This window comes from Larimichthys crocea, chromosome XXIV (assembly GCF_000972845.2).
Source record: "Larimichthys crocea isolate SSNF chromosome XXIV, L_crocea_2.0, whole genome shotgun sequence".
NCBI classification, from domain to species: Eukaryota; Metazoa; Chordata; class Actinopteri; family Sciaenidae; genus Larimichthys; species Larimichthys crocea.
Window position 1 is genome coordinate 16,589,957 of NC_040034.1, and position 19,235 is coordinate 16,609,191.

A 19,235-nucleotide genomic window follows, 5' to 3' on the forward strand; every position below is an offset into this window, starting at 1 on the left:
TGTGTGGAAGTACTGATAAAAAAAACACTGACGTATAGTGCTACGTGGACAATCAGATGATCAAAACAGTCGAACGCCTCCGCAGTCAGCCTAAATGTCACTGAAACTGAGCCTTATCCAGTGGAGTTCATGGACATGGAATGGATATTGTCGAATACAGCCATATCCATTTTTTCGGACTACATCTTACCAGTTTTAATTAAACTTTAAAGCACCTTCTTACTGGGTTACTGGGTTTTCTTACTGTGTTTTTTTGTATAATGCTCTGTTGCCAGAAAATGACAATTACAGAAAAAATATTATGTGCCACAACAAAGACTGTGACAGTACAAGTAGAAAAAGTCATACTGGCAGTAAACTGTCTTAGTAATGTCACTAATACATTCTAAAGTTAGCTAACATTAGCCACCATAAGCTACTGATCCTACTGATAGAAATATAAATATGGACGATCCGTCGTGACGAAGAATAGTTGTAAAGCTTAGATTGTGGATGTGGAAACTTTTCATTTGTAAAATGAGTCATGTTAGTAAGTATAACTTTCTGTCTTTTCAAAATATCATAGTCTGATAGTGATTGTCTTAGTTGCATAATCTAGTTGACTGAGTGCACTGGCATACAAAAAATACGTTGAACGTTTCCTTTCTCTGTCTTCCTCAATCATGCAGAAATAACATTTAAAAAAATAATAAATAAAAAATCCAAAGGGGAAAGGATTTTGCATGCTATTGCAATTCGTAGAGAGAACAAAATAGAAAGTGTTTAATGAGGCATTGTTATAACTGTCAGCTGGGAGACAACTAATGTGAGGTCAACAAACATATTTGTGTGGATCAGCTGTGATTTCACCATGTGCGCTCGCTGCACCTTATCCTATTGTGAGTCAAATTATGTGTTAGTGTCAGTGTTTAGAGTTATTATAATGAAAGCAAAGATAAGTGCATTCTCAGAAGAGTTTACTGGGACTCCCAGTATATATATATATATATATATATATTATATATATTATATTCTATATATATATATATATATATTATATATATATATCTATATATATATATTAAAAGTTAGTTAGTTAGTTATTATAGTTATTGTTGTCATCAGTATTTGCTCATTTCAATAAGAACAATATATAGCATATAAGTTGAGCCTAGCATATATAAACTCTTATCTATTGATACTCCCGCACAAAAGCCACTCCAACTTTTGTTTTTCCTCCCACTATATTTTTTCCACCTGGACTGTTTATGGCTTCATTGGTTCTGACTGTAGTCATACAGTGTTCTCATAGAATATTCTATATATCCGCCCACACTGTTACGAGCCTCCGCAAGCAGGGACAGGGATCACCTAATGAATGTTACAAAAGATTGAGGGAATGACAGGGACAAAGTGTGCTGCAATGATGGATCGCCAGAGTTCCTCGAAAAACAACAAACACCCACATGAATTAATGTGTGCCTGCTCCCGCCTACCGTTCTTGCACTCACTGACCTTTGCCATCCCGTATGGGACTATCCAGTTCAGCCTTCTGTGCAGTCCATTAGTGTTCTCATAATCTACCTTTAACACGTCACTCCACCTTTCTCTGCTTCTTGCCAGGCTTTGTCGTAGTCTGAATTTCTCTCTCTTTTTCTCTCAAAGGATGATATTGTTTACAGCCTATTCCCGCTTTTTCATCAGTCATTCTCAGCAAACACCTCACTAATTATGCACCTTGTTACACACACACACACACACATAACGGCTGTGTGTTGATTTAATTTCACTCCATGAGAACACTTTTTGCATTGCTCTGGTACTTACCAGTAAAAAGCACTGACCCTTTTCATTTTGCCCCCCTGGTACCATTATTATCACTGCAAGCCACCAATTATTAAGTACTAATAATACAGGTATGTAGGTTGCAGTTATTTTACGTAGCCGGCCGTTAGCTGCTTTTCCTGGACAAACAAGCCCCTTGAGGAGGTGAAGTATGCTGCTGCTGTCCTGCTGTCTGCAGTAGCTCGTTCAGCTGGACAGTTGTGGATGAGAACTGAGAGGATTGTGGAGCAAAAAGCAAAAAATCGTTTGCCCAACATGTACTACTGCTGCTGCTTCACATTAAAAGCTGGGGGATTATGGTTTTATTGTGAAGCAGTCACAAGCAACGGAACGTAATCGTTAATCAAATCTCAAAAACATGTTTTTGGCATTTCTGTCACCCGATCAGTTTTATATATTAATAACAGCCACAGTGAGCTGTTACAGGTGACAGGCTGCATACCTGCATATCCATCTCACCCCTGAAACCTCACAGGACACGTCTCTAGTCATGTCGACACTGTTTCGGTCCATCCTCTACACGACTTCAAACCCCACCTTTGTTTACTGCTCAGAATTTACAGTTAATAATTTGTAATGATTTTCATGAGCTTCGTCCCCCCCAGTTTCTCAAACCTATCTGCGCGCCTGACTAGGGAGACTGACCCCCAAATTCCACTGGACGTGGATGCAGTCACCACAGTGATATGCGACTGTTTTAGTCAATGTATCAGACCACCGGCTCCGCCATGGTCTGATTCAGAAGCGGGCCTCTGCTGGGCTCTGCATTAAATACGCGGCTGTTCTATTTTTGACGGACGGCACGAGCAGCCCGCGTCAATTTACACAGAGCACCTCAAGCGGGCGGAAGCCAGACACAGAAAAAGCAAAGAGAATCCGGTAGATTTTCAAAATAAAATACCTCATGCAAACTGTCAGTTGTAAAAACAGACAAAAGCAAAACTAATGAACTACTTAGCATATTTACACATATAGAAGCATATTTAGAAGACCATACATCAGAAAAAAAATCAGAAAGTAAACAAACGTGGGGTTTGAAGTCGTGTAGAGGATGGACCGAAACAGTGACGTAACTGAGACGTGTCCTGTGAGGTTTCAGGGTGAGACTGGATATGCAAGGTATGCAGCCTGTCACCTGTAACAGCTCACTGTGGCTGTTATTTAATATATAAAACTGATCTGCTGACTAGAAATGCCAAAAACATGTTTTGTAGATTTGATTAACGATTACGTTCCGTTGCTTGTGACTGCTTCACAATAAAACCATAATCCCCCAGCTTTTAATGTGAAGCAGCAGCAGTAGTACATGTTGGGCAAACTGATTTTTTGCTTTTGCCTCCACAATCCTCTCAGTTCTCATCCACAAGCTGTCCAGCTGAACTGAGCTACTGCAGACAGCAGGACAGCAGCAGCATACTTCACCTCCTCAAGGGGCTTGTTTGTCCAGGAAAAGCAGCTAACTGGCCTGCTACGTAAAATAACTGCAACCTACATACCTGTATTTATTAGTACTTAATAATTGGTGGCTTGCAGTGATAAGTAATGGTACTCAGGGGGGCAAAAATGAAAAGGGTCAGTGCTTTTTACTGGTAAGTACCTAGCCAATGCAAAAAGTGCTTCTCATGGAGTGAAATTAAATCAACACACAGCCGTTATGTGTGTGTGTGTGTGTATACAAGGTGCATAATTTAGTGAGGTGTTTGCTGAGAATGTACTGATGAAAAAGCAGGGAATTAGGCTGTAAACAATATTCATCCTTTGAGAGAAAAAGAGAGAGAAATTCAGACTACGACAAAAGCCATGGCAGGATAGCAGAGAAAGGTGGAGTGACGTGTTAAAGGTAGATATATGAGACACTATATGGACTGCACAGAAGGCTGAACTGGATAGTCCCATACTGGATGGCAAAGGTCAGTGAGTGCAAGAACGGTAGGCGGGGAGCATGCACACATTAATTCATGTGGGTGTTTGTTGTTTTTCGAGGAACTCTGGCGATCCATCATTGCAGCACACTTTGTCCCTGTCATTCCCTCAATCTTTTGTAACATTCATTAGTGATCCCTGTCCCTGCTTGCGGAGGCTCGTAACAGTGTGGGCGGATATTATAGAATATTCTATGAGAACACTGTATGACTACAGTCAGAACCAATGAAGCCATAAACAGTCACGGTGGAAAAATATAGTGGGAGGAAAAACAAAGTTGGAGTGGCTTTTGTGCGGGAGTATCAATAGATAGAGTTTTTCAATCTCATCCAGTATGCTGCTAGACCTTCTAAATAAGCTTATATGCATATATATTGTTCTTATTGAAATGAGCAAATACTGATGACTAACAATAACTATATATAACTAACTAACTATATATATATATATATATATATATATATATATACTGGGAGTCCCAGTAAACTTCTGAGAATGCTACTTAATCTTTGCTCTTCATTATAATAACTCTATAACACTGACACTAACACTATAATTTGACTCACAATAGGATAAGGTGCAGCGAGCGCTACATGGTGAAATCATCAGCTGATCCCACACAATATGTTTGTTGACCTTCCAGCTGACAGTTATAACAATGCCTCATTAAACATTTTCTGTTCTCTCTACGAATTGCAATAGCATGCAAAATCCTTTCCCCCTTGGATTTTTTTATTTATTTATTTTTTTTAAATGTTATTTCTGCATGATTGAGGAAGACAGAGAAAGGAAACGTTCAACGTATTTTTGTATGCCAGTGCACCGTCAATCAACTAAGATTATGCAACTAAGACAATCAACTATCAGACTATGATATTTTGAAAAGACAGAAAGTTATACTCATTTTACAAATGAAAAGTTTCCACATCCACAATCTGAGCTTTACAACTATTCTTCGTCACGGATTCGTCCATATTTATATTTTCTATCAGTATGATCAGTAGCTTATGGTGGCTAATGTTAGCTAACTTTAGAAATGTATTAGTGACATTACTAAGACAGTTTACTGCCAGTATGACTTTTCTCTACTTGTACTGTCACAGTCTTTGTTGTGGCACATAATATTTTTCTGTAATTGTCATTTACAGCATTATAGAAAAAAAATGTACAGGAACGCAAATGTATCGTGTTCAGAAACCCAGTAACCCAGTAAGAAGGTGCTTTAAAGTTTAATTAAAACTGGTAAGATGTAGTCCGAAAAAATGGATATGGCTGTATTCGGACCAAATCGCCATTCCATGTCCATGAACTCCACCTGGATAAGGCTCAGTTTCAGTGACATTTCAGGCTGACTGCGGAGGCGTTCGACTGTTTTGATCATCTGATTGTCCACGGAGTGCTACGTCAGATTGCGGTTCTCCAAAAGTGTTTTTTTATCAGTACTTCCACACACTTTTGTAACTGGCATATAGGAGGAGGTCCCAGTGCACTATTAGATACCTCAAAACTTACTATGACAGGTCACTGGTAAATGACAGTGACATTTTTAAACTCCTACTTTTGTTTTTCATGTTTCTTTCATGAAACTGCTTTGTCTTGTCACCTGTATGGACTTGCGGCCCCTCCTCTCTCTGTCATGCTAGGTTGAAGTGTATTAATACCACCCTCAATGTCATGACTAGACCTCTCCTATTCTGTTCCAAAGCTGCCTGCTACTTGTCATGCGGGTTGAAAAACACACACACACACACACACAAAAAAGGGAAAATAAAGTATAGAGAAGGATGACAGGAAGGAGGCAGAAAAAAAGCAAATAAAACAAACCTAGTGAAACAATTCATCTGATCTAATTTTACACAGATGACTGGAGGAAGCGCACTAACTCTGCTTTGTTTCATCTTGTTTCACTCACATTTGATTTTCTGTCATGTAGATTTCTCTCTTTCTCTCCTCTCTGACAATGCCAACAGTGACAAAAAGACTTGTCATCTGCATCTGCTCAGCCGTGCAGAGACGTACAGTACTACATGTAATGTTAGATTGTTCTTTGTGTAGAATATATTATTCATAACAGTGCTGGGAGATTATTCCATCTTAAGTGTGTTGCAAGAACAGCAGAGAGAGCTGAAGTTTAATTCATTATTTTTGTCAAAACATTTAAAAATCAAATTGAAATCAAACGGTTGGTGACTACTCCTGAAATATTCTGACACGTTTAGGTAAGGATTAATCAAAAATGGTAGTGTTCCTATTCCTTCATACTTTCATTTTAGTTTTTAGTGAGTGAATAATAAAAAAGAAATACAATTATTATACCATTAGAATATTAAGGCAAAATGTTAAGGTTAGGGTACACCATCTTAAATTCTTAATGTGTTTCTCCTTTTAGTTATTAATGGTTAGCTGGACGGTTAACTGAGCGAACTCACTAATGGCAGCTGCTCCTAGTGGTTAGCTACTTTAGCACTTCAGTCCATCAAGAACCTCCATAAATCAAAGAGACTTGAGGCAGAGCAGCTGGACATCACTTAACTTTCTTTTAAAAAACCGAAAGAGCACTTACTGAACAACCTCCAAAAACTATTAGTATTCCTGAGCGGAGCGATTGAATAACAGACTGAGCAGGGATCATGTCCCTGTACTTTGTCAGTGTGCATTCAGAGCAGTGTGAAGCATCAGCTTTTTGCTCACAGGGATTGCTTTTATATACAGTTAGCTCATTTTTTAAGAAATGCTGTCATTTTATATGAACATCTGACATTGTAACATTATGAAGAGAATAAGGGAAAGAATAATAGAACCCCATTAAGATGTCTAAAAGATCACAAATCTTGCTGAGATGAGTTTTATGGTGGTTTCTTGTGAGCCCCACATGGTCACATTGGAACACATTGGGAGAATATGGCAAAGTTAAGTTAAAATAACAACAAAATGAAGGTAACATGGATCTAAATGTTTTGAAATGTTCCCCACAAATCCATTATGTGATATAAATAGCCTTTATACTGTAAACAATGCAGCATTCAACAGTGAAGATAACACACTCGGTCTTCAACTTTTCAGACAGGAACTCAAAAAGACGATCATACATAAGAGAAGCCAACAAGTGTTCATTGTGGTTGCTTACAAATTTGGATTTATAATGGACTCCTATGCATAAATTAATGTTCATAACTTATTAGTGCCTACATATATTTGAGTCAAAGTCAAATATGTATCCCTGTTTATTTGTATAGAAAATATTTATCTGTCATATCATATTTTCAAAGCCTCCTATTGCATCTGTCTTGTCACTGCTGCCTTGAGATCAAATATGTTGTCATAAATCACATAAAAGTAATAAATAATTTTGACAGTTGAAAGCAGGTTTTGTTTGAGGTAAATTGTTCCACTATAGGGGCTCAGTGATTCCTTTCTTTTATAAAAAGGAACTCTTTACGTACATCTTTATGAACATTTGATTACAAACAGTTGTGTAAAGCTGCATCATCAATATCTAAATCGACTCATTATGAACAACCTATGTAATAGGGCTCCAATATGTTTTTTTCTGCTTCTTTTTTTTGGCCTGACAATCATGATCATGAACATCATGTGTCAGAGGTTTACAGGAAATTCATAAATAAGGAGTTCTTGTTCATGAACAAAAAAATTGGATTTGCTGATATTTACAGGCCTTTTGGTTTTATTGTTATTTTGGTAGAAGGACTCATGAAAGGTTTTTTTTTTTTTGCCTTGCTAACCTTGTTTGCCCTGAGCTTCAGGATATTCTCCAGCTATCCATCAGCGACGTCTAGCCCTCTCTCGTCTCCATTCCTGTTTTTGGACTCTTGCCACCACCCACTCTTGGATTTCCTCTCATCAAGATCTCCACCTGCCACTGTACATTCACCCCTGTTACCAGTAAACTCAATTTGGTCTCTGGCTGTGTTTGCACATCCGCTAAACTTTCATCTTAACACCCTTCATGCAAGAACGTTGTGCAAAGTATAGCTTTGAGCCAGTGTAGCAGAATTTTCTTGATGAGAAGTGATAGTTCAAAATGCTGAACAGCGTGTCTGTGTCTGCTTTTAGCCAGACTAAGCTATTAAATGTGAACTGCCATATGGTGGTACATGGATGGCACAGGGGCAAATATTCTTTCTCACTACTGCAAATTCCCAACAGTGGTAACTTTTCCTTGGTTCCAACTGGATGTGTCCAATGGTGGTAAGCTGATAAGTCAGGTCTTTGAAAACGCAACTAGTGACTAGTGCATTTTCGGGGAAGCATGTTCTGGTCTACACCCTTCTCAGGCCTGGGATATTTAGCATTGACAGAGTCTGTAGTAGAATGAAACTGGGGCCTCATGTACGAATACTTGCATGGATTTCATACTGAAACTTGGCGTACGCCAAAACCCAGAAACTGTTGTACACACAAGAAAATTCAGATGTATCAAAGTGTGCGTATGCATGGATCCAAGCATGTTTCTTTTGTACATCCCAATCAACGTGGAATTGAGCGCACATGCAGATGTGCCAAACTCTTCCCTGTCCAATTTAAATAGGCCCTGGACCTGAGATTCACCTCTCTGTCCGATCAAATAACACGATGAACAAACGTAAGAAGAGGAATTTTACAGAGTCTGAGCTAGAGATTCTTGTAAATAAAGTGGAGACGTGCAGGGAGATTCTGTTTGGTACCCTGTCAATAGGAATGAACATGAAAAAAAAAGTACGTGAGTGGGAGCGTGTGTGTGTGAGGCTGTAAATACCGGAGGTTCTGAGCAGCACACACACACAGAGATCAAAAAGAAGTGGTCAGATCTGAAGGTGGAGGTTAAGCGGAGGGTTTCTGCCCATCGCCAAAGTGTGTCCGCAACAGGCAGGGCGACGGGAGTGGAGGAACTCTCCATCTTCGACAGGAGAGTGGCGTCTTTGGTTGGTGACACAGCTCTCACCGGAGTGGTGGGGGAGCCCATAAAGGTGACACTGATCATCCCCAAGGTAAATATGCTCATGTTGTAATTATACAGGTCATACAATTGGCTGCTCACAATACACATACCTCGTGCGTAAAGATGCCAGGATATTAAACACTTGACTCATGTACTGTATGTTTAATTTTTTTATTTCACAATAGATGATGAGCCAGGAGAGGACTCCTCTGGCGGCCCCGGCGTCTCCACCGGCCCCAACGTCCATCCCACTGGTCCTCACCCGAGCTGTGCTGGAGTCACAAGAGGAAATAGTTAGAGCTATCAGTGGCATCAATGATTGTCTGGATCAATTAATTAATGTACTGAGCGATACAAGTAAATCAATACATGTACATGTGTACAAGTAAATTCTGTCCTTGCCTCTTTACATGCTTGAAATCACATTCTGCCGGGCCCGTATGACTTCCCGGGGTGGGTTGAAGTTGACGGATGCGGCATCCGGTTCGTCCGGTGGGAGGATGTTGTGCTCTGGCAGTGGTATGCCATGGCGGTGTGCCACGTTGTGGAGGACGCCACAGGCCATCACACCTTCTCAGGTCGGTATAGCAGAACCTCCCCCGACCTGTCCAGGCACCGCAACCATCCCTTCAGCAGGCCAATGGCCCTCTTCAGGACTTCTCGAGTGTGGGAATGGAGATCATTATACCTCCTCTCTTGGTCGGTGTTGGGGTCTGTAAGAGGGGTCATATGCCACGGTAGCCACGGTCCCCTGGGGTCAGATGAAGGCAGAATACAATGCACCACTTAAATGAACCACACAATTAATGAATGCAGAAGTGCTGACATTTCCAACTTTACGCCCGCTTTTACTGACATAATTACTGAACAAGACAATCGGGCTTGTTAGAAAGCTCTGTAGCTCTAATTTCACCAGCAGAAAATAATGAGAACCAACCACATGATATTTGAATGTGCACATGCCCAAATGTGCATTGCGCTGGTTTACATATGGACAATTACACAAATGGACTCTTTACTTACCCAGAAGCCACCCATCGCTGCACCGTGCCAGCCTCCAGCCTGTTCCCAACCATGCTGTTAGTCATAATGAATGAGTCGTGCGTTGAACCAGGCCACCTTGCCACGATGTTAGTTAGCTGCATTTGCGCATCACATATGATTTGAACATTGATGGAATGAAAATGTTTCCTACTTACATATACAAATTCATCCTGTGATGGTGCTTTTATAGCAATGTGTGTGCAGTCAATAGCTCCGATTACATCAGGGAAACCGGCTCTCGCTGCAAATTGCGCTTTAATGTCGGCCTGTACAACAGCATTGTATGGGAATTTGATGTACCTGGATGACAGTTGGATGATTCCGTCTCACACAGCTGACATGGCTCGGCTCAGGGTTAACTGGCACACTCCTGACCGATCGACCAGCTCCTGCTGGAATGCCCCTGTTGCCAGGAACCCCAGCGTGGTCAGCACCTGTGTGGACACGTCAACCCCTGGCTCCTCGTCGTGTTGTGCTCCAGGGCCGGCCGCAGCTCTGCGCACAACTCCAGTAACACTGGCCTTTGTAAACGAAATCAGCTTTTGAGCCAACTGTCATCGTTTGCAAGTAAATCCTCGCGTTCAAGATGTGTGTTAATTGTTCATAAGTGTGTCTCTGATGTGCACATCACTCTGAAGGCCTCTTCACACGTAAGCGTCAAGTAACGGCTGCGCCACGGTCACCGGAGCTGATCGCTGCCAGTCTAGTCAATGTGAGCACTCACACAGGGCGTGCCGTGGAGTGTACCACGAGCATTCCGTAGCATTTCTATTTTTGTCGCGAGCCGCTGCTAAACCTCATGAATTTCAACAGAGCAGATCGCACCAGACAGGAAATCCGACACAGAATCAACATAATAAACTTCCGCCCCCTTTCAAAATAAAACACAATATGCAGTTCATGTAGCTTATCACAACTTCACATCAACGTTACATCATGACCGGTGGCAACACACAATAGTTTATGACACAACAGATGCTTTTTATAATCTCCTCCAAGTTGGAGAAGCAAAGTCAGCTGTTTGTTGTTGTTGTTTCCTTGATACACACAGTTTATCGCGGGATCTTGCGGTCTCACGTAAATTCGTATTTCTCGCACGATCTTGTGATCTTGCGTGAATACGGCCTGGCTCGCTCCGCTGCCGTTACGCTGCCAACACGCGCCCGGTGTGATTTGACGCCGGGCAGAGGACGCAGCTAAACCGCGGCGCTTACGTCCCCTCTGTGAAGCCTGCTTGATGACTACTTGTTTTTACATTATTAACAGTTTCCCAGCATCACCTCTAAGTGTCGCCAAAGAAACAATAGCTGTAGAAACGTGCGTCATTTCAAAATAGGGAGAAAAGGGGGGGTAAAAATCCAATTTTCTAAACACGATTCAGTTTAGCAGTGATAGGGCTGTTTGACTGAATGATAGAAAACTAATCTGTGCACAGAGTGATGAGAGTTGACATGACTGCTTAATATTTTAATCCAACTTGGAAAAAAACATCACACTGAAATCTGAACTGAGTTTTTTTTTTCCGTCTCTTTAACTAATTTTATGATTTTGATGGTTCCATAGAAATTTGGAAGTTTTGAAAGAATAGAAACATATCATCTGCAAAAAGGCAAATATATATGTTTGCATTGTATAGCATCTTCCAATGGTGGGTGCAATAAATAACTCCATATGATGATTCTTGGTGATGTGTATTTATCCAGTCAGCAAATCAAGTTTCAAAGATCTGATGAAAGGGGTGAAATTGCACCATTACACTAATGTTGTTTTTCTTGGATGGAAATTGCAAATTCTTTTCATGTCAGTGTTCTCTTGTGTAATGTATGAATGTCGTTTTGGTTTTACTAAAAGTTTCAAGTGCCAATGTGGAATTCCCGGAAGAGCTCTCCTGATGGCTGTGCCTTGTGTGTGCTTGCATGTGTGAGCTTAGTATCATTATGAGTGCTTTTGAATAGGAGCAGTTGGCAGCCTCTACCATCAGTGTATGAATGTGTGTGAATGTGTTGTAAAGCACACCGCAAAGGTTATGCTCACATATGCACTGTTGACCATAAAGCTGGAAATTTTTTGTTTTCAGACACATTCTTCTTTTTATTCCTATTTATACACACCAGGTTATTTGTTGTTTAAATTTCACTGTGACATGTTTGGAAGAGATTGATCAATAAAGTTTTGAGAAAATACACTTTATCAAAAATAAATGACATTGTCACAATCATTTCATGAGAAGAGGTTAAAATATTTTATTCCAACTTTATGGGCAACACTGTATATGTCAGTTATATTAAACTATTCCTTTAAATTATAATGACTTGTGTTGGATCTTTGAAAACAGGGTGATCATGTCGCTCCTTAGGTACCTGCAGCTCTAAGGAAATACAAAAGGAAACAAGCCAGGGACCTTTGAATTTTGATGCTACACTATGTGACTTGCAATAGGCTGAATGGGGTCTCTGTCATTCCCACTCTGTACTCACATGTGCTCTGAGTCTGGATGAGTGTGTAATGCTTTAGATGTGACACCAAGTCACACAACACCAAATACTTCACTGATTTTGGTGAAACTGAACCACATTTTATGGATAAAATGTTTTCTGTTTAGATATCTGATCTTCTAGCTGCTGCGCCTGAACTTTGTGATTTACAGAGTTTCCTGATAGACAGAAAGCTAGATTTGTTGCTAAAGTAAGTTAACCGCTAAGCTGGCGCTTTATGAAAATGTGTATGTAATGCATGTGTACAGCTGTCCGTTTTTACAACAGCTTTGTATGAGTGAAGGACACTCTGAAAATGAGGGTGCTAAATCGCAAAAATACCAAATCATACATAGTGTTGCTTTTACCATGGAAATGTAGACTTCCATCTGTCTCTTTCAGAAAAAGTTGGGAAGATATCTTTATTTGACCCTGTGCATGCACATATGTATTGGCTATAAGAACTTTGTGTATGTGTGTGCATTCATTCATGGCCGGCTGGAAATCAGTCCAGGCCCTGTATCAGCTCCTTCACCAATCAGTGCCTGTTGTTCAGAGTAAAATGTCAAACCATTCAGAGCCCACCATTTAGAATAAAATGGCATCCAATCACAGGCTGCATTTTGCATAAAATGGCAGCCAGATGGCTCAGTTGGCTCAGTTGGACCAGAACCCTCTGAATGAGAAATCATAGAAAGACACACATGCTTTGTCCAATCTGAAACTTTCTTCTCTCTTTCTTCCTTTATTTCCTTTTTTTTTTTTTTGGTTTGATTCAATCAGTGAACCAGTCGTACCTACTTCTATGCAGTCCAGTGTGACTATATACTGTTAAGCATTAAAGTTTCAAAATAATCAGTTTCTCTACTACATTATCTACTAAATAACAATTTATTGTGTCTGATTTCACCTACACATATTGTCATTAACCTAATGTATAAGTTATCAACATTTGATATACAAATACAAAGATTCATTGTGTTATGTGGTGTTTTTACATCCTACCTGACAGAAAACAGAAGGTTCCTCCAAACAAACCAAGAAAGAAGATTATATTTATAGAAAGCCTCCATTTTAGTTGTTGAAAGTCATCGAATTGACATCATTGTTAATGTTAGGGCCAAAAACCATATTTGTCCAAGATCTAAGCTGATATTTTAATGCTCCAATTTACCATATATCTTGTAATTTCAATATAAGAAAGAAAGGTAGACAATTTTTAGGTACGAGAGTACAATTCAGTAAAATTCAAATGTGAATCACTCCAAGCAAGCCAGATCATTTTCTCCAGATCAATAGGCTCATTTGAGATAAGCCAAGCCTGTGCGGACTTGATCACCAGCAATTACCACCTAATGCATGATGATTAGATTTTTTTACGACTCCATCCAGACTTGCTGTGATGCCATGCTGACATCAGCAATGACAACCTCAAGGAGGCAGCTCAGAGTATCTTGCGATACATAGTACTGATACCATATCATAGCTCCTTGCTGTATATGTTAAAAATAAATCCTGTACACCTCACCTTGTGTGAGTCATTAGAATAAGAGTTCATTTTTTTAAAAGAAAAACAACATGAGACCGTGGATTGTTGTGTCCCATCATTAATAAATAATGTAAATGAGGAAACGCTAAATTTTACAATGACATTTATGTAGAAAGTGTATTCAGGACAGATAGGTCATTTCTGGCTGGTACTCAATGCACTTGATAAGGTTAGTAGCTGTGTCAATACTGATCCAGTGGATTGGTTCATCCCTGGTTACAGCCATGATTCATCCCTGGTTATGGTTTTCTCCTTGGTAACACTGATGTATAATAATCTATATATAACTCCTGGCTCATGACAATAGGTCTTATGACCAATGTGGCTTTTGTGTATTTGGCTTCTGTTTTGTTTTAGGAAGCTTTCAATGAACTACCTCCTTCTAACCAATTAGTGGCACCTGATCCACCTGCAAAAGGCCCTTCCTCTACCTCCAAGAGTCTCTCCACATCACTTTGTTTGCCCTTTGCTTTCTTCTTTTACTTAATAAATCCCAAAGGTTTAGTTACTTGACACTGCTTTCCTTGTGCCAGGGTTGTAACACGAGTTCAGGATGTAAAACTAAAATCTTACCCCAGATGGAGTTAGAACTACACGTAGAGCTGCATCTTTGGTCAACGGTGTTCTACCTTTTATGAGTCAATCTTTGCCTTTCTCAATGGCAAGCGGAATTTCAACAAAAGCAGCCCACATGAAGCTATAGCGGATGACAGGTTTGACATCAGTAAGAAAAGAGGCAAGCGACGCACTTAGAAACAAATTACAATGCTAGCAATTTAGAGGTTGTTTTATCGACATGTAAATGGTCTGCTAAATAAAGACCCTTACATTCTCAGAGTTTTGTTTTAACATAACGCATAGTGGTTTTACCACTCCAGCAGCCAGTCAATCTCACCACCATCCAGTTGTGTTTAAATCGTTTAGCCAGCCAGTCACTTCTAAACTGACCTACTCAATTAGTGGACCAGTCAGCTGCTAAGCCAATCACTCAGCCAAACAGTCTTGCCTCAGATAGTCAACCAACCAGACAGTCAGTCAATTACACACTGAAGCACGAGCCCGCCGTGTGTAAGTATATGTGTGTGTGCTTGTGCATGTAGTGATGCTTTAGATACCCTGCTTAATTTGGCATGTCTGATAAGCTCCATGCCTGACCAACTGCCAAGCCTTGCTATGAATATATATACGATATATATGCACATTTCAAAGGTCACTCATTATGTGGCTTAGAGCATTTTGTGTGTGTGTGTGTGGGGCGGGGGGTTTAAAAAGGGTGCTACCGGGTCATGCTTTTCTCTTTTACAGACACGTACCACAGGGTGTATCAAATTGCAATTATAACTTGTGGCTTTAAAGCTATTCAGCATGTAGAGAGCAAGGCAGGATGTCCACTCAAGCACAATCATAGGTAATTACATTCACCTGGTGTGCCAGGTGTAAATCAGATCGCGATTAAATTGCTAGAATGAAAACCAGCTGGGCTCTAAGTCCTGGGAAACAGGATTAAAGACCAGAGATTTCACATCAGTTCAGGGAAGCCAATATATAGGGTTCAAATTGGGGTTTATTAAAAAGGGATTAAGGTCCAGTCAGTATCAGTCCACTCTGTTGTGATGGGAATGGTAGTTTGTGTCACTGTACTTAATGTTACACTGGGCATCTACGTATGGTAAGCCTGAACTGAATTTAAAGTAGCAGATGCTGTTTGAGAGGTTTTTCCTCTCTGAAAACATCACTGTATAGGTGAGCAGATTATGCATTTTTCCACATGTAGAAGAAAAAAGTGAAAATAGTGCTCTAAAACATAAGGTAAAGTGTTGAGTACAACACAATAGACACAAACCATGAACAGGGTTTTACTGTTAGACGTCACCTTCATGAAGAGCAGGTCATTGTAATATAATGAGGTTAAAACATTGCCAATATAAGGTGTTTCCTTCAAGGAGAAACAAGATTTATTCTTTAGGATTGGGTCTGACAAACCTTTTTAAACAAAACTTAACTTTGTGGTTGGTGCTTGTGTGATTTAAATGACAAATTCTGATCAGTAATGCTACCTAAATAAGACAATTTCTACCTGGGACAGGACAAAGAACTGTTCTCTCTGCAGCCTACCCAATGGTAAGTTTAAAAAGGTTTATACTGTGTTTGTTGGTACATTCTGCTGATATTCTTTGATCCAGTACCAATCCTGTGAACCATGACCTTCGATTTGTGTTTTGATGTTTTGAGAATAAATTTGCTAAAGCAACATGCCCGTTCAATCCAGCTTGTTATTTTTGAAACACTTGCATTGAAACAAGAGTCTGTTCCTAATTAAATTTGCACAGAATTTGATGCTTTGTTTCTAATTTCTTTTGCCAATGACTAGTGTTTGTTTTGTTTTCTTATTTAACCGTTGCTCAGAGGGTTTTTTCTCTTTCAGTTGCCGGTCTGATAGGACAATTGTACAGCATTTTGTTCTCCATGTACAAAACATTACTTTTTTTTGGATAGCCTTCATAGAAAATTACATCTTACCAACTTAGGAACAGCAGTTTTATTGTTTTCAGAAGCCTGACTGATAAGCCATTTGTGTAAACGCCGGCAGAGGAAAAACAGTGACAGGTTTAGGCTATGTTTAAACATACCAGAATTTTCACATCACGTTCATTTTCATTCAACACAAGCAAAGGGGCAAATAAAATCTTTGCTTTCGTTGGCAAATCAGATTCAATATTGGTTAACTTTTGACCTGCTAATGGCTTTAAGGTTAGAGGTCTTAGACCCCAAAACCCCAAATCTATCTGAGGCCAAACACCTATATCCTGAGGTCATTATTATTGTTTAAATTTTACGTCACCTCACTCTTTCCTACCATCTATTTGATCAGAAACCCCATAAAGAAAAAAAGAAATGTTTGCTTTATTTCAGACATCTGAACTGAGGTGGTGACCTGTGTTGCAACATGGCAAAGGTGTTTGAAACACAGAGTGATACTGTACAAAGTAGAAAAGAGACACTTGCTGTTATACCAGCAATCTGTGACCTACAAGCTGACATTCAACCAGACCGTACATGCACACACACTGTGAGCTGAAAAGAGCAATGTGAAACATAAAGGTGGGCCAGTAATTGTTTGACCTTTTATGTTGGCAGTCGGGTTGAAACGGTGGACAAAGACAAGCTCACCCTGACTGGGGAAAAGTTAAGCCTGACACTACATGCCGGCTTAGTGGCAGCAACCCAAAGTCCCCTGTATGTGTGTTTCTGATTTTCTGAGTGTTTGCCTGGCTAAAAGTGTCAGAGGAGCTGTAATGCCTTTAGATGCTTAGCTGTTTGCTTTTCATATCCTGAATTCAGTTTACCTAGTATATGCAGAATTGGATGCAGTGTTTTTCCTCTAATCCATGACATGAATATGTAAAATGTTTGTTCAAAGTACGATATGTCAGTGATTATAGTCATAACAAATATAGATAAACATTAAATGTCTTATAAGAAGTTAAAGTAAAGAGTTACCATTGAAATAATGTGCCTTGAATTCACGTGTGGCTTTGAAAAGTGATGGTGAAGCTCAGAGTGTGGTGGCTCTTGGGCAGGAGTTGGGCATTTTAATATGGAGGCTTGTGGAGATCCACAAGTGACCCATGGTAGTGGCAGTTTTTGGCACCTCTGCTCTGGCTTTTACTTCAGAGCCATGGAAGATGGTGCTTGGTTATTAGTTGTGCTTTTACTGGTATGACAAGTCAAAATATCCACCATGACAAACATCTATACATCATGTGAAAGAAAAGGCTGCACACTGCGGTTAGTGATTTTTGTTCTTGAGTAGCCATCTAGCACTGAGATGTTGGCTGGATACAAATGAGGTAAGATGGGTTCTAACTGTAAAGTTCAGTTAATTACTTGACTCCATTAAACATGTTTATCACCATCAACTTCATCATCATCAGCACTGTTACTGCCTGTGTCGGTCACAGTCAATAATTGTCAATATCACCAGAGATTGAATTCCTCTGCTTGGGCCAGTCAACAGTCTATTGAAAGCATGTGTGTATGGAGAAGTGTGTGGGTGTTAAAAGTGCTGATGCTGATTTGGGGCCAAGCGGTTCTCAGGGTCACTTGGAGACATGCTCACACAGCAATAAGGAATAAGATATGTTTCAGATATAAAAGTATTAAAATGGTAATAAACCCAAAGATATTTTTTTTATTTGAAAGACTTTCACACAACAAAGGAGTGAAAAATATTAAATAGGCAAAAGACAAAATTACACACACAAACAAGACTTTTCATGTAACACAGACAAGAAACCCTCCCTTTCTGTGTTTTTCTGCAACCCCATCTCTCCCTTTCTCTGTTTGTCGCGAAGCCTTGGGGAGTCACTATCAACATGTTAATAGGAATGTAATCCATTTGGTAGCAGTGCTATTAGTAATGCTAAGCACACCAGCCACAAGCAGCCAGGGAAACAAGGTATCAAATTAGGGGAATCATGCGAGGGAAGAGTCAAAGAGAACTCTCAAAGCTAATTCTACATTAGATCTTTACATCAAACCCCTACTGCCTGCTTTGGTTGCCAGTAGATCTCTGATTCTTTGGAATCCACATCTTGACATCATCTGGAAGATTGCCTATATTACAAAGAGTGGTACAGTTACTTAAGGACTTTGGTGATCACCTGACTTGCCATCTAGCATCACCATGAGGCTAGGTCTAGATAACTTTTGGGTAGATTGTCATGAAATTTGGTAGAGATTTGGTAGAGATGTCTATGGTGTTAAGGGATCAATTGTAAAAACTTTGGTGATTCCTATACTTATGTCCAGCACCTCCAGCATGTGAAAACCAATACTTTGGTAATACTTAAGTTTATGACCAAATACCTGCAAAACTAAGGACATTCACATTATCCAACATGGTCAGATGAGCACTTTGAATAGCAGTTTGCTGCCATTAGTGTGTGCGCATGGGTTAATGAGAGGGAAATTAAAAAACGCTTTAGATAAAAGTGTTATGTAAATACAGATAATGTATCCTTCAGCTGCAATGTGTGTTTAATGATGATTAGTAAATGTTAGCATGCTGACATGGTAAACATTACCTGCTAAACCGCAGTTTGATTGCTGCAATGACTGCACCTTTGTAGTCTTCTGACCAGTTAAAGCGCTTTTACACTACATATCTCATTTACACACATTCTTACACATTCATACACTCATGGCATTGGCTGCCAACTGCTCATCAGTGTTCAGGAGCTAACCATTCATACGCATTTACACAACGATGGTACAGCCTTTTGGAGCAATTTGGGTTCAGTATCTTGCCCAAGGACACTTCAACATGCAGACTGGAGGAGCTGGGGATCGAACTACCAGTAGACAGATGTTAATGTTTTGATGTGTGCTAGTCAGTGAGATACTTCTCTTACCTTAAATTGCCAATCCAGAGACTTAATATTGAACCTCAAGACATTTGGGGGACTTACAAGAGACAGAT